Here is a 15,357-nt window from a genome sequence, read left to right on the forward strand (position 1 = left end):
TCAGTGAGCACTGTGGTCCCTTGAGAGATGATTAAGCTGTTTCTAGCCTTATAAGAATATGAGAAGAATGATAATTTTTAAAACTTGTTTCAGATCAAGAGGTTGGTAGGTTGCTTTTGTTCCTACTTTGTGTAAGATGCATTATTTATGGCTCTTACCTCAGCAGCTTCTTTCCTATTTGCAACATTTAATTCTTGTAGCCATTCCTTCAAATTATAAAAGTGATGAAAATCATTATGAATATTTCCGTGAAAAACAAGATAAAAAGTCTTGCAAAACTTTACTTATGCACAAATAGCACTTGTGTTTTCTTCTTTAGTGCTTTTTAGACTTTTCCACCCAAGTAGCCCCAAATGGCAGGAGGTCATGAACACAAACCCAGAAACCCTCAATCTTTATGTAGAACTTGAAGCAAGCTGCTATAAGCTCAACACTTCTCGGACATCTTCTATTTTATCTTATTGATTTTTCTTTCTGCTTTATAATAAATATTCACATTTGATTTAATATAGTTTCCTTCAAATCTTCACATAAATGTGGATACTCCCACGAGGTATATTTTGTACTTCTTGTGAACTGTTGGCTGAAGTTTCATGTTGGTGTGCATATCCAGTTTAAGGACAGCAGAAGACGGACTCTTTCGCTATGTTTTAAAGAATAAGTTATTTTACTTATGCTTTAAAGCATTAACTACATGTGGTTTTAAATATATAAGCAATAATCAAGTTTATGGCATCCTATAATAAAAGCTTATGACTGAATTTTTGTTGAGAAATACGTGATTTGTTTTTATTAGCTTTGCCTAGAAGTTTATTAGAAATAACAATAATTTAAAAAATCATCATAAGAGCAGCACTATGAGTGACTAAGGGCGGGCTCTGGGGGCAGGTTTGAGTCCTGGCTTTACCATTTACCTATCATGTGACCTGCACATGTCACTTCACCTCTTGTGCTTAGTTTCCTCATCTATAAAATGGGATCAACAATACTACTTACAATGTCAGGTCGTAAGAATGACTCAATGGGTAAATATATGTAATGCACTTTGAATGTTGTCTAGTGCTATAAAACCATTGGAAAAAATGTATATGTATAAGTGAAGTTGATAATATATTGAGATTTGTTTTATAAAAGGTGTGGCATCAATGCAAGGTTAACTCCGGAGGACTGGTGGGTGGAACTCGGGCCCTGCCCTCCCATATGAGTTAGCACACCAAAAGTTGACCTCTTGTACCCCTCCTCCCACCATCGAACGGCCACAACAGCTCACAGCAGGCTACCTCCCCTAACTCTGGCTCAAAAGATAAGCCATGAAGCCATTGGAAAGAGGCCATCCATCATGACATCACTTGATATAATTATTCTTTAGAAACTCGGTCCTCTGCCTGAGGTGGAAGTGTGCTGGGCAGGGCTGTCAGGAAACACAGCTGAACTGGCTTTGTCTTTCTGGCGCTGTCTTGTCTCTGCAGATTATTGTTTCAGGGTATACATTTTTTTGTTTGTTCCCACATTTGGACTAGGAACCTTTAACCTTTTCAAAAAGACAATTGATGAAGATGCTCGTTGACATTGACCTCAGAGACCACCTCTCAGTGGAACCACTGGCAATTGCTTTTTTTTTTTTCCATCACCTTGGTCCTTTATGATAAACCTTATGTGAATATTTTTCATTGTGTTGAGAGCCTAGCAACCAGGCTTTGGATTTTGCATGTTTTACACTGTTTACACCAAGCCCAGTTTTCAGTTCAATCTGCTTGCTCTATGGCCCTGGGATAATACTTCAGAATGGAAAGGGCCTCATTGTGGCTGTAGGAACATACAACAGAAATAGGTTTCATAAACAAGAGCAAAATATAGGTATTGTGTATGGAAAAGAACAATGAGAACAAAGCTCTCTTGATGATGTTTACACACTTGAATCTCTAAAGAGTGAGAAGAATTGTGATCATTCAGAGTTTGCAGAGCTCATTGGCACAAGAATGGGTTTCCCATCTGAGCAGAAGATCACTGTGCTGTTTTTGACCACTGACGGATTATCTGCCTGAGCTCCAGAAACTGTAAGCCAAAAGGGTCCATCTCTTAGAGGGCTTGAAGTACTTCTTTTCCCATTGAGCCCAGAGAGGTAAAGCCATAACAAAGAATTTATAAAATGGTGCTTGAATGACCCATTCATGAAAAAGAGAGCTGAGCAGCCTTTTACTGCAGAGGATCAATGTTTGTTAACATTAACAAACACATGAATTTATACTGAGCTGCTTGAAGTGTTAGATCGCTATTGTTCAAAGTTAAGGTATGTTGGGGGAAATGAGAAAGAAGAGAGCTGACAGAAACTATTGGAATTTAAGGACTGAAGAAGCAGGTGTTTCAAGAGTGTTGAAACTAATATGTGGCAATGAGTAAGACTGTAGGCTTCATTCCCAAACAGACCAGAGTTCAAATCCTAGCTCTGCTACTTAACATGTAAGACTTACGAAGTTTCTTCCAGTCTTGGTGTTCTCCTGTACAAAATGATGACCTTTATAAGGCTGTTGTGATGTTTTAAAAAATGATGTATATAAGGTTCCTGCATGATAGATTTTGAATAAATGATGGTTATTATTTAGCTATTAATTGAAGAGGACAAATAATAATTTACATTGTGATTTGATAGTAACTATAGATATAGGTTATATTTGGCAGAACTCTCCTTAATCAATTAATTTAAGTAAGCATTTCTAAAACCTCCACTATGTACTACATCCTTTGCTAGATATTGCGGTAGAGACAGGAAGAAGCCACAACAGGCCAAGTTAAAACTTGGCATGTGTTCTCTTGGGGTTGTATCTGTTTTATTTTCATAGTTACAGTTCCTAACATGTAGAGGACAAGTAATGAATATTTGTGGTAAGTAAATTAGTGAATGGATAAATGAATTTATAATTTCAGATATGGTTTTTGCTCTGAAAGCAGCATATAGTTCTGGAGAAAGAAATACGTGTACATAAGTAATAATAGGGAGAAAAACAAGAAGGGGATTTTACCCCACCTCCAAGATTCTAACCCAAATGATGTTTTAAAAGCTTTAACTCAGTGAAGTGATGATGCTTGTGAATCCTTAAGAGAAGGCCAGCTAAAATATCAAATCAAGATAGTCCTAGCTGTGCCTATTACATCCTGAGCCCAGGGCTAGGCAGAAGAAACACAGAAGTGACGACTACTTAATTGGGATTCTTGAGGAACTCACAGTGTACTGGGATGGTATTGCTAACATCTTTATGCTGCTGCACTGGGTTCAACCTAAGCCTTACTGGATAGAGGGCTCGCTTTGTATTTTACCAAATATAAACAAAGTCATGTCATATGCCAAAAGATGTTTAATGACTATGGTTGATAAAAACTAATTTTAGGAATGCACCATATCAGGATGTTACTCGAAGAAATATATGATGATGGAGTTATGTTTAATAAAATTGAAATTATACCTTTTCTCATTTTAAATCACAGTGAACTCTGCATATTCAAAGTTAAATAAAAAGAGACACTTCGAGTCTTTTTTCCTAATAATTCTTTTCATTTTTAATTATTGGTAACTATCACAACCATTCCCCATGATTCAGAGCTCATCCATGTAGAATCTTCATTTTGGTCATTTCACTGGGGTCTAGCACCTTCAGGACAAATTTATAGTAAAGGGGGCGGAAGAGAAACTCAAATCAGTAATTTGTCATATCCATTAGCTGTTAACCTTAAAGGTTATATACAGGGAAGAAAAGTGAAATTGTTAATCACTTTGGTTGTATTTTTTTTAAAAGATCTTATTTATTCATTTGAGACACAGAAATACAGAGAGAGAGAGAGAGCATGAGCAGGGGGAGAGGGAGAGGCAGGCTCCCCCCTAGGCCAGGAGCCTGACGTGGGGCTCGATCCTAGAACCCTGGGATCATGACCTGAGCCGAAGGCAGATGCTTAACCATCTGAGCCACCCAGGCTCCCCAGTTTGGTTGTATTTTGAATCGTCAAAATGCGACCTTCCTTGACCTTTGGGGATCTATCTATTCCTCTTGTAAGGCCACATGACTCCATACTCACGTCCCACAGCGACCACAAACCCAAGCCTATTGACATATCTTATCCTCCACAGTTATTATTTCAGGGATTGGCCCATGACCCATGTAGAGCCAAGGAGATTTTTCTAGGAATTCTGGGAAAGACATCCTAGACCTTCCTTACTGGGCGTGGATCTAAGAGGATAAAGCAGAAGACTCCACTGGTGCTATTTCATGGGTTAGCTGAGACTGCAGGAATGTAGCTGAAGGCAGAGGTGAGGTTTCCATGGTATCATTTCAGGCCTGACTGCAGACATGCTGAAGCCATCCCCTAAAACTAAAAATTGCAGGAATAATAACAGTTTCTTTTTGCCGAAGCTATTTTAGCCAGGATTTTGTGTCACTTTCAACCAAGAGTCTGCACACATCCTGATTTTCCAGAATAGTTTTTTCTTTGCAATGTAGATGACTAGTTAAGTGTTCACTAACTGTAAAACTCAGTGTGCCTTAATTTTTATACTATTGTAGAAATTTTCATATAAAGGCTTTCCAACAAAATCTCCTCCCACCTTTTTGCATAATTTCATTCTCTTTTTGGTACAGAAAACATTGTTCCTTTATCTGTGGATATCAAAAATGATTCTGTGTTTTTCCATAAGTGGGGATTTTTAAGACATTCAAGAAAAGCAAAAACACTAGATAGGAACTCCCTGAATTTCCCCCTACCAAACTACCAATCACATCACATTTGTATGCATCTCCTCTGTTTTTCCTATTAAAAAGAGGCACGCCCTCCTATGAAAGGCCAATCCCTCTGCCCTTGCTTTGATTCTCATCCTTTCCTTTAACAAAAAGTTACAAAATCAACTTTCTCTTTTTCTCAGCCTCTGCCTCTCAATTTTGTCTAATCTTTCTCCCTGTGGGAAAAAACAAAAAACAGGGAGAAAAAAAAAAAAAAAGATGACCAAAAAAACCTATAACCATATCTAAATAATAAATGAATAAATGAGTGAATGAATGAATAAAACCTCTCCCTCAGCTCCTCGTACTTCTCTTTTTCAGTCAAACTTATAAAAATAATTTTCTTTACTTATCATCTACATGTCTTAATTTTCCCATTCATTCCTTTGTCCACTCTGAGCTTCTTTCCCTTTCCTTCCATCAAATTCCTCTCATCAAGGTCATTAATGTCCTCACTGTCAAGAAATCCTGTCATTTTTTAGTTCTAGTCTTCATTGTCCTTTCAGCAGCATTCACTTTGGGATCCTCATTCTTTTTGAAATACCCTATGCTTTTAATGTCCATGTCACATGCACTTAACTTTTCTCTGACATATTTGACCACTTCTTCATTTTCCCCAATAGACTGTCCTTTCTCTACACAGACATCAAATGTCAGAATTCCTCAAAGTTCAAGCCTACAATTAAAAACTTTATATGTGTCACTGTACTCTCTTCTTGGCAGACTCATTGAAACCCATTGCTTCAATTACCACGTATATGTAGATGACTCCATATCTGTATTTCTAACCTTTCACCTTCTCATATATCCAACTACACATTTGACATTGCTCTTGAATATTTTAACTTGACCAAAGTCCAGCTCATTTTCTTTTCCATTCCTCCACATAAACCTTCTCTTTCCCAGTGGTCCCCATTTCAGTGGATATCACAACCATAATCTTTGATAATGTTATTTACCACAAAACCCCTTATCCGATTGTCTAATTGTTCTATCAGTTGTGGGGAGAGGGGTGTTGAAGGCTGTAACTATACTTGTGGATTTTTCTATTTCTTCTTTCAGTTCTATCAACTTTTATTTCATGTATTTTGCAGCTTTGTCCTTTAGTGTGTACACATTCAAGATTGCTGTGTCTTCTTGGTGGATTGACTCTTTCATCATTATTTAATGTCCCTCTCTGATCTAGGTAACTTCTCTGCTTTGAAATTTACTGTATCTGATATTAATGTATTCTTTCTTTCTTGGTTAATTCTTTCATGGTATATCTTTTTCCCATCTTTTTTTCTTTCAACCTTCCTACATACAGTTAGGATTTTTAACATCTATTCCACCAATCTCTGTCTTTTACTTAATATATCTAGACAATTTACATTTAATGCAATTACTAATAGGCTAGGGCTTATATCTTTCATTTCATTTTTTTGTTCTCTGTTTCCTTTGTTCTTTCTCTGCTTTATTTTTCCTGCCTTTTTGTGGGTTACTTGAATGTATTTTAGAACTCCATCTTAATTTATCTATAGTGTTTTCAAGTGTATCCCTTTGTATAGATTTTGTTTTAGTGTTTGCTCTTGGTAATTTATTTTATATAGTTTATTACAGTCTACTATTGTCATTTTGCTAGTTTGAATAAAATATAGGAACTTCATCTCCCTTTAAGTACCTTTCTATTCCCCTGTTTATAATATCCATCCATTTTGCTCATCAAAGTTTAGAGTTAGGGTCATGCTTTCCTGAAGGACTATGTATTAGGCTAGCAAACTGCTCCACGTCCTGTCCTTCTTGCTACTTTTCAGTGGGCAGTTAGTGGAAAACAGTGGTAGTGTCTGGCCAGGAGAACCTGACATCTTGGGATTCTATGTGCTCCGTGGAAGTAACCCCAACTCGCTCAAAGGAGACACTACCTTTGGCCAAGGCCATTACATAAATTTGCCTTTCCATTTTGAATAAAGGAACAATTTGTCATACCAGGGAGTAATATTATGATAGTTAATTTTTAAAAATTAGGAATATTTTGGGTTCTCAAGATAAATTTGTTTTCTGAAGAGCTTCAAGTACTTTCCAGATACTTCTGCCTGCCATAACTTACCCAGAAAAATAAAAAACTGATGGAGTTTGTGCAGAGTCTAGGAAAAAGAAACAGAAAAGGAAAAGAAGAGAGGAGAGAAGTGGGGGAGGAAAAAGGATAGAAACGAGAGAGGAAAAAAAAAAGTTTTCTGATAAACTTTCTTTCCAAAGTTCTCAAACCTTTGCCTGGGGTCTCACAAGACTGATCTAAATGAGTAGCTTTTCCTTTCTTTCTTGCTCTCTCTCTCTTTTTTAGATTAGATTGATTGATTGATTTGAGAGAGCAAGAGAGAGAGTGCACGAGTAGGGGGATAGGAGCAGAAGGAGGGGGAGAGAGAGAATCTCAAGTAGACTCCCCGCTGAGCTCAGGGCTCCATCTCAGGACCCTGAGATTATGACCTGAGCTGAAACCAAGAGTCAGAAGCTCAACAAACTGAGCCACCCAGGTGCCCCCTTTTCTCTCGTTTTTTGACTAGCTCGTGGGCGTGCTTAGGATTTGAGAATGATTGTATTTTAAAAGGTTCTTGACAAGGAAGTTTCTGGGAAATGTGTAAATCAAACTGCTGCGGCAATCTAGACAGTCTCTCTTCAGTGTCTCCCATTAATACCATTTCTACAGGTCAATGTGGAAAACCTCAGTGCTTGAATGGGATGGAAAAAAAAATCTCAATCCTTTAATCTATTCCTAGTAGATCACTATCATTATCTACAATCAGTTCTATATATAATTAGAGGGTTTATTTTTGCATTACAAAAACTATCCCTAATTATGTGTTATTTGCAAATTGCTGTGCATCGACATTTATCTTTATGATGAAATGAGGGTCTTGCTCCTCACTGTATTAATATCACTTCTATGCTCTTTTTCTCCTACCCCAAATCTTCAGTTTAGTGACCAGTTAAGTTCAAAATGTTTTTTTAAAACAGTCACCTGTCTTTCCAGCATCCATACAACATCCATCTTTCTGTGTCAAAACACCCTTCTGCGCTTATCTGTCCTCTGGCAGAAGCAGATAGAGGTAAGTCATGATGGGTAAAAGCAGACACTGGAACAGGCTTTATACAAATGTTGCATTTGCTACCTTGAGGTTCTGACATAGATGCTTACTATAAGCATTTTCTTGTTCCTTTGCTTAAAAATGCCCAGTGAAGTTATAATAAGGGATATCCTTTTGGGGTGGACCTCCTTCTAGGGAAAAGAGATTCTTTTACACTAAACAAATTGGTCAGGTTATCCTGTGGCTGAGTAGAGACAAGATAATGAAAAAGAAGTTGATTATTTCTTCAAACTTTAAGCACATCTGGGGATTCATGGACCCATAAGGTGAAAGAAAATTTTTTTTTGAGAAAGAATAGTTTAGAAAGCTAATGAATGCACAATTGGAACAAACGATTCCATAGTCTTCAAAATTTATTTCAATGATTGACTAAATTATTGCTAGAAAATTGTCCTATAGACTAAATATAAGTCCTTTATTTTGTATCTCCTAACGTGTAAACAACAAAATCCTTCCAGCACCATTAGAGTCTGCTCACTTAAATGTAGAAGGAAAGTCAAGGTGTTACACTGTGTCCCTATGATTATACAAGGATTGTGGACACCAAGACTTAGTAAGTTTCCAGTATTTGCAAGTATTAAAACCATTTTCATTTTCAAGTCTGAGATCAGGCTGAGACATTGAAGATGAATTGTGCAAAAAAGACCAGAATTTAAAATGCGCATTCTGATGCTTATTCTCCTTGGAACTAGCATTAAAGCAGTTCTTCATATGGGAATCCACTATTTAACATTTACCTGTAAATCATATTTATTTTAAAAAATCTCAGTGTCTTCCATTGTCAGTAATGTAAAAAATCCGGAAGAGTTGAAAATATTATGAAGAAACACCGCATTTTGTCATTAAATGATAACTTGGTGAAGTAGTCCTTCAGGACTTAAGTTCCCATCATCAATATTATTGCAAAGAATATTTATTAAGAACTTCTCTGCATTTGCGTTCTCTGTGTTAAGAAAACCTGGCACTCCTTAAAGAAACTGGGATGGGTTCAAATACTTGCCAGTCTCATTTAATCCTATACTTTTATCTGCTACTCATGCTTGTTGTTCTCCAGGATTCAGTATTTGGCCCATAGACATGACACCTTCTTGGGCAATCTCACCCCCTTTGCCACTAGTAACTACTCTCAACAACTATTACAGAAATGGGAGGACTAGACTAGCATTATGGTTAAGAACACAGGTTCTGGCCATGAATATAGGCTGCCTGAGTTCAGCCTCCTCTCTGACACTCACAAACCTCTTCAAGGTTCAGTTCTTCAGTCTGTAATAATACCTATTTGATAGAGGTGTGAGGTTTATACATGTTAAGATAGTAAAGTGCTTAGAACAGTTTGTCACACTGCAAGTGGTCAGTGTTGGTTAGTATTATCTTTATGTCATTGATTCTCAAATCTATATTTCCAATCTGTCACCAAAACTTTAGAGCTAAATGAATTCTCTCTCTCAAAAACAAACAAACAAAAATGTCCTAATGGCCTATACTAGTATCACCTGGGATGCTTATTTAAAATGCAGATTCCTGGACTTCATCCCATGTTGCATGAATCAGAGTATCCGGGGATTGCCCTCAGGAGTCTGTATTTTAACAAATGTCCTAGGCATTCTGATATAAAGTGAAATTTGTAACCACTTTTTCTAGGTTTCTATTTATTGCCTCTGAGTCGTCTGTACCAGGCTGACCCCTGAGCACCCAGAGCTGAACTTAACCCGAACTTGCTTCATTATCTCACCTTCCGAAAGTCATCCTTTCTTAGTCACTGGCATCATCTGTCCCATGCTCACTAAGACATCCTAGAATTATCCTTGACTTCTGACCCTGTCAATTCCACATTTGAGTCCTATGATTTCCATCTCTCCTAAATATATCCTCCTCTCCATTCCTATTGGTATTGACTTTAGTCATCCATTCAACTATTAGAGATTGAGCACCTACTATGTGGTAGGCAAGGGATACAACCATGTGTGTGTTGAGATTTCAATTTATTTTAGCTCAGGCCCTTATCATTGTTCTCCTGTATTATAATAACTGCCTACTAGTTCTTTGTGTCTTTAGTCTTCAGTGCTTTCCAAATAACCCTTCACATTCCTAACTAAAATTAAGTGAGTCATATCAGTCTCTGTCACTTCTAAAATAAGGTTAACCTCGCATTGTCAGAAACAACCTATTCCAAGATGTGTTGACATCTCTGCTCTACTTCATATTACTCTCTCCATGTAGGACTTTTGCTCCAAAAACACTAAAAAATTCATAAGCCTCTCTTCTACAGCATAACTGTGTCAAATGCACATATATTTAGCTTCTACTCTTTTCCAGATGTGTGTACAGAATTTTTTGTGAGATATGAGAGCATCGCTTAGTCTTGCAGAATTTCCTGCTTCATGCCTCAGTGTCTTTTCTGGTAGTGTTCTTTCTTGCAACTTCTACAATCCCCCCGTCCCTCTCACCCCAATTCCCTCATTGTTAGCTTACCTTATTCATCCTTCAATATGCATCCTTCCCGGTCAATCCTTACATCCTCATGCCTGGCTTAAGTGGCCTTCCTGTGGTGTTTTTAAAGAATCCTAAGCCTTGTGTTCACCATGTTAGACTGTTATCTATTTGTGTGCTAGTCTTTCTAACCAGACTGAAAACTCCTTGAGATCATAAAGCTTGATCATCCTTGAATTCCTGGCAGCCCAGCGTCAAGGCAACCATAGGAATAGAGGCACCCTCCCACCCTGACCCTCTGCTCTTCTTATCCCCTAGTTCCCTCATTCTTTGTGAAAGCACATCCAAACTCTGTCCAAAATCCAGACTCCTCCCTTTTAACTGAAATCAGTTACCCCTTGGTTGTCCCTTGGACAAAAGAGCTGACATTCCAGAGATGCTACCCAGACTTTGGATAGTAGTAGACCTCAGAGAGGCTACACTGTCCCTAGAAGAAAGTTTGGGTCATCAGGGCAGGGAATTCCAGGTCCCAAGTGATAGGAGCATGGTCTGATTTGGGGATGGGACCTGGGTAGACATGTTCCCTTTACCTGATGGAGAGGGATGAGGCTGAAGAAGGGGGTTCTCTAAAGCACAGGGTCCTGGGGAGGGACCCTGGTTATTTGGGTCTAAAGGCAGAACTGATCCTATGCTGAATATAGAACAATGTCTAGTGCACAACAGGTGCTCAATACATGTAGTCAAAATGGAACCTTGAATTATCATCTGACATCATTTTCTAACCTGCCAACCCCAATGTCATGACACACTCCCATGTTGCCATCAACTGTGAGATAATATGTACCAAGAAAATTTTGGATTTTGTTTTCATACACAAATTATCACAAATTCAGAGCTGTCACTCTATTGATGTCACTCCCACCTGCAGCTGGAGTGGCTTTATGGTAGGAGAGAAAATGGTGGTGGTGGTGGTGGTGGTGGTGGGAGGGTTGAGAGCTGCTGGGGTGTTTGCGCTGCTCCACAGCCTCAGCATGAGGACTCGGGAGTGGATTTCAGTTTCTATTTGTGCAGATTATAAATTATCCTTGTACTTTTCTATAATTTTATTTTGGTGGGGGACTTATTCAAAATTTTAGTTTTCTCATGAACTAGATTGCCTACAAAATAAAAGTGCTTAAAAATACCAATGTTTTAAAGTTGCAAATACCTCTAAAGAGAGATGAATTTCTCTTAATTGGAGAAGTACATAGTGAAATGTCATGGACATTGAAGTTTCAGGTATGGATCCCAATTCCAACTCTACCACATATAAGTTGTGTTTTGTTGAAAAAATAGCTCAGCTTTCTGAGATTTAGTCTTTCCATAAAACAATGGACTAATGATACCCACCTCTCAGGTCTATGGTGAGGTACAAAAAACCTCATATATCTAAATTGCTTGTACTCTGCCTAACATGGGCTCTGATTGGTATGTAAGGGGTGACGTGTAATAGATTTTTATTTTTAATCTATCTGGTTAGGGGATGAGGAAGCAATAAAAGCAGAACACAGAACTAGGTGGAAAAACAGAAAGTTGACCCACAACAGAACTAAAATCCTGTTAGAGACATTCTTTTGACATTCCTGATAGATAAACACAACAGAAGACAAAACAACAACGAAACTATTCTTCTATCTGCCTTTTCCAGAATTCTTTAGTGAATCAGAGATTAGAGAGAGAGAGAGAGAGAACCTGTACCCAGGTGAAGGGGACCGCCAGATGGGAAAGGAGCAGCCCCCAAGGGGCACAACCACTGCAGACGCAGCAAGGCTAGACATTCCTGGCTCAGGTAAGCAGGTGTCACAGCATAGTGACAGGCCCTTTGGAAGCCCAGTCACAAAGACTGTTTAAGAACAGTGGCAAGTCTCAGGGATGGGGAAGGCTCACCTGGAACTTGGAAGAATAACTCAGAGTGGGCGCAACCCAGAGATAGGTGCCTATGAGATCGGAGATCTGCAGCAAGGGGGCCCAGTGTCAGCAATGTCCGAGGTCAGGCCAACCTGGCAGAAAGGGGAACTGAGGCTTGCAAATAAGAGCTGAAATTCACTTTCTGGGTCTCAAGGACTCATTAAGTCCTAAGACCTAAGAGTTTAAGTGGAACTGAAGAGTTTCCTGGGAGCTTGGGGAGGTAGAGAAACAAAGGAGTGAAGCAAAAGGCAGCTGGTAGCTGATGTGCATAAATACTGATGTATATCAGTTTGCTGAATCATTTACCCTTCTTAGCTGTTACTAAACTTAGTCTCCTCCATCTTTTGTGGAGTTAGTTTTCCTAAATTCATTTTTCTGCTGTTCTTCTAGAATCTTTTGGACTCTGACAAGTAAAAATACCAATCATCCGGCACTTTCTTCCTACCCTTACAAAATGGCATCCAAACAGAAACCAGACCAGACCAGGAGAGCAGTTAAAGACCATCTTGTCCACTGACTTGGAAACTTCTTTTAGCCATGGGCAACCACAGTTGGTACAGAGGCACTGTATGTAGAAAAGACACAAGAGGAGCTGCTTTGGGTGCAGAAAGGGAATGTTTGTTGGGCACGGGAGCAGAGACCCTGGAGCTCTTCCAGATGGTTTGTCTCCCTTCCAGCACCCACATCCTGCTCAGAGAGCACAGTTGAAAAATGCCAATCTAGTCCAGCTCCCAATTCCTTATCCCCTTCTTTAAAATCCATGTCACATAGCTGCCCACGTGCAGGGAAAAAAATCCCTCACTCTCTAAAGCAGCATGTTCTATCTTTGGCTAGTTCTTCCTTTTTTTGTACCACCATGCTTTGTTTTTCTGAAATGTCCACACATCAGCACTCTTTGGTACCACACTAAGACATTTTATCCTGAGATCCCTTGACTTAAATCAAGGATTTCACAAAACTCCCAACTTACATCTTTGGAGTATGTCTGTGTTTCATTTTTATTGCAAATACTATACTGAAAACAGAAAAAGGAATATTATTTTTGGAAAAGGGAGGGTCTGCTGGGAAGCAATCTCAACAGGATGTGGGAAATAAAGAGCATATAAATTAACCACATATATATATAAACAAAAGCAGAGTCCCTAAGACGAAATATCTACTCAATGTTGGAATGTCAAAATAAAAACAACTGAGTAACAAAACTCCTCAGTAATAAAGTCTTCTTGATTAAAGGGGGGGAAAGGGCAAAGTAAATTTATGTCACAAAAGCATATCAAAGGCATACTTATATAAAAGACGTAATGCATTGTTGACCTACAAAGAAATAGTATATATAGCAGGCATCATTTTAACGTATAATGCTGAGATTATATGTATCATTTAACCTCAAAAACAACTATTAAAGTGAAGAGTCCTTTACATATCATGACTTATATGTGGCACAGTTTCTGTATTCAGAACCTGTCAATATTAAACTTATGATTGAAAGCGGCTATACCAGGTGACATTAGGCTACACCGAGTTTCATTGTCATAAGGAAAAGAACTCTCTAGTTGTAGCTGACCGGCATGTGAATGCAGCCACCAAAAAGGCTAATATGATTTTAAACTGTAAATAGAAGTATTGGTCTGGACAGCAAAATCTAAGTTTGATATTTAAGACAAAGGGTTGGAGTTGCAATCTGCCTCGGACAGCTGGAACATCTCCAAATGTTGTGTATTCTTTTTTTTAAGATTTTTATTCATTTATTTGACAGAGACACAATGAGAGAGAAGGAACACAAGCAGTGGGAGTGGGAGAGGGAAAAGCAGGCTTCCCGCTGAGCAGGGAGCCCGATGAAGGGCTCGATCCCAGGGACGCTGGGATCATGACCTGAGCCAAAGGCAGACATTTAATGACTGAGCCACCCACGCGCCCCAAATGTTGTGCATTCTGAGTGCACAAAATGGGAACTACATCATTCAAGGAACAAAGAAAGTGGGCATATCCAAACTGGAGAAGAGATGACTCCTGAGGAATTTGATGGTCATTTCCAGGATCTGGAAGGCTATCATAGAAATAGCAGAGACATAAACCTATCTCTACACATAGAAATGTTCAGAAATAAAATAGATAGTAATGGAAGAATTCAGAGACCTGTAGGAGGGGTAATTTTAAAAAGCCAGGAGTTATTTGGTGGAGATGTTTTAGTTAAATGTTTTTCAAATATGGTTCAAGACCTATTTGAAAGTCATAAAATGAAACCAACTTAGTGGATTATTACATTTTTTTCCTTTAAAGAGAATAAAATAGGAAATATTCATGTTCTGGAACTCCTGAAAATGTGTATAAAGGCGCGTATTATCTTGTTATTATCTCATGAAACTTTTGTTATACACACATATGAGTTGTATTCAAGGTCTCAGTATAAAATAAATTTCTTCTTTCAAGTAAGCTCTATGACCAACTTGGGGTTTGAAGTCTTAACCCTGAGATCGAGAGTGACGTGGTCCACCGACTGAGCCAACCAGGTGTCCCCTAAAATGAATTTCTTCTTGCGAATTGCAGTCAAGAAAAGTACAAAAGTCACCGTATCAGTTATCTTCATAATTCCCAGGAGAAAAATCAGGAGTCAGACACACCTGGAGTAGCATCTTAGTCACAAAACTTATTTAGCCTCTCTGTGGTTAAGTTCCCCATTTAAAAATGGAGGAAACAATGACAGTTACCTCTGAAATTTACATACATATATATTACATGTTAAAAAGATACATCTAAATGCTTTTTATAGATTATGTAAATCATCATTTCTGCCTTTAGCTTCTTCAGAATTACTTTAAAGAAAATCAGAGGTTTTGTTTGTTTTCTTCATGTGCTGGCCCTGACATGCACTAATACAGATGGCCTTGAGAAGAGAAGTCAATAGGACAACATCCTTGGAAGCAGGTTGTGGTGGCAGGGAAGGGTAGCAGAGTGTGTGCCCATCTCCTTAACACAATAACGTGATTCATTCCCAGACACCCAGATGTGGCTCCTTTGCTTTCCACCATGGCCTTGGAGGGAAAGGAAGCCTTTCCATTTTTCTTCAATGGCTCTTTTGCAACTGTTAACTT

At 38.5% G+C, this 15,357-nt stretch overlaps 1 long non-coding RNA gene across 5 annotated transcripts in view; it reads left to right on the forward strand.

Annotated features, from left to right (window-relative positions):
- Positions 1-1,933: 1,933 nt before the first annotated feature.
- The window catches only part of LOC113927672, a 38,652-nt gene continuing 25,228 nt past the window's right edge, over positions 1,934-15,357 (forward strand). Inside the window, exons 1-3 of one of the 5 annotated variants that reach the window (XR_003521707.1) lie at positions 1,934-2,057; positions 12,006-12,146; positions 12,656-13,467. This is a non-coding gene — a long non-coding RNA (uncharacterized LOC113927672). Of the gene's footprint in view, positions 2,123-12,005; positions 12,147-12,655; positions 13,468-15,357 lie in introns of those variants that run through there. The other 4 variants (XR_003521709.1, XR_003521708.1, XR_003521711.1 and 1 more) reach the window with 4 other exon arrangements.

This window comes from Zalophus californianus, chromosome 7 (assembly GCF_009762305.2).
Source record: "Zalophus californianus isolate mZalCal1 chromosome 7, mZalCal1.pri.v2, whole genome shotgun sequence".
NCBI classification, from domain to species: domain Eukaryota; kingdom Metazoa; phylum Chordata; class Mammalia; order Carnivora; family Otariidae; genus Zalophus; species Zalophus californianus.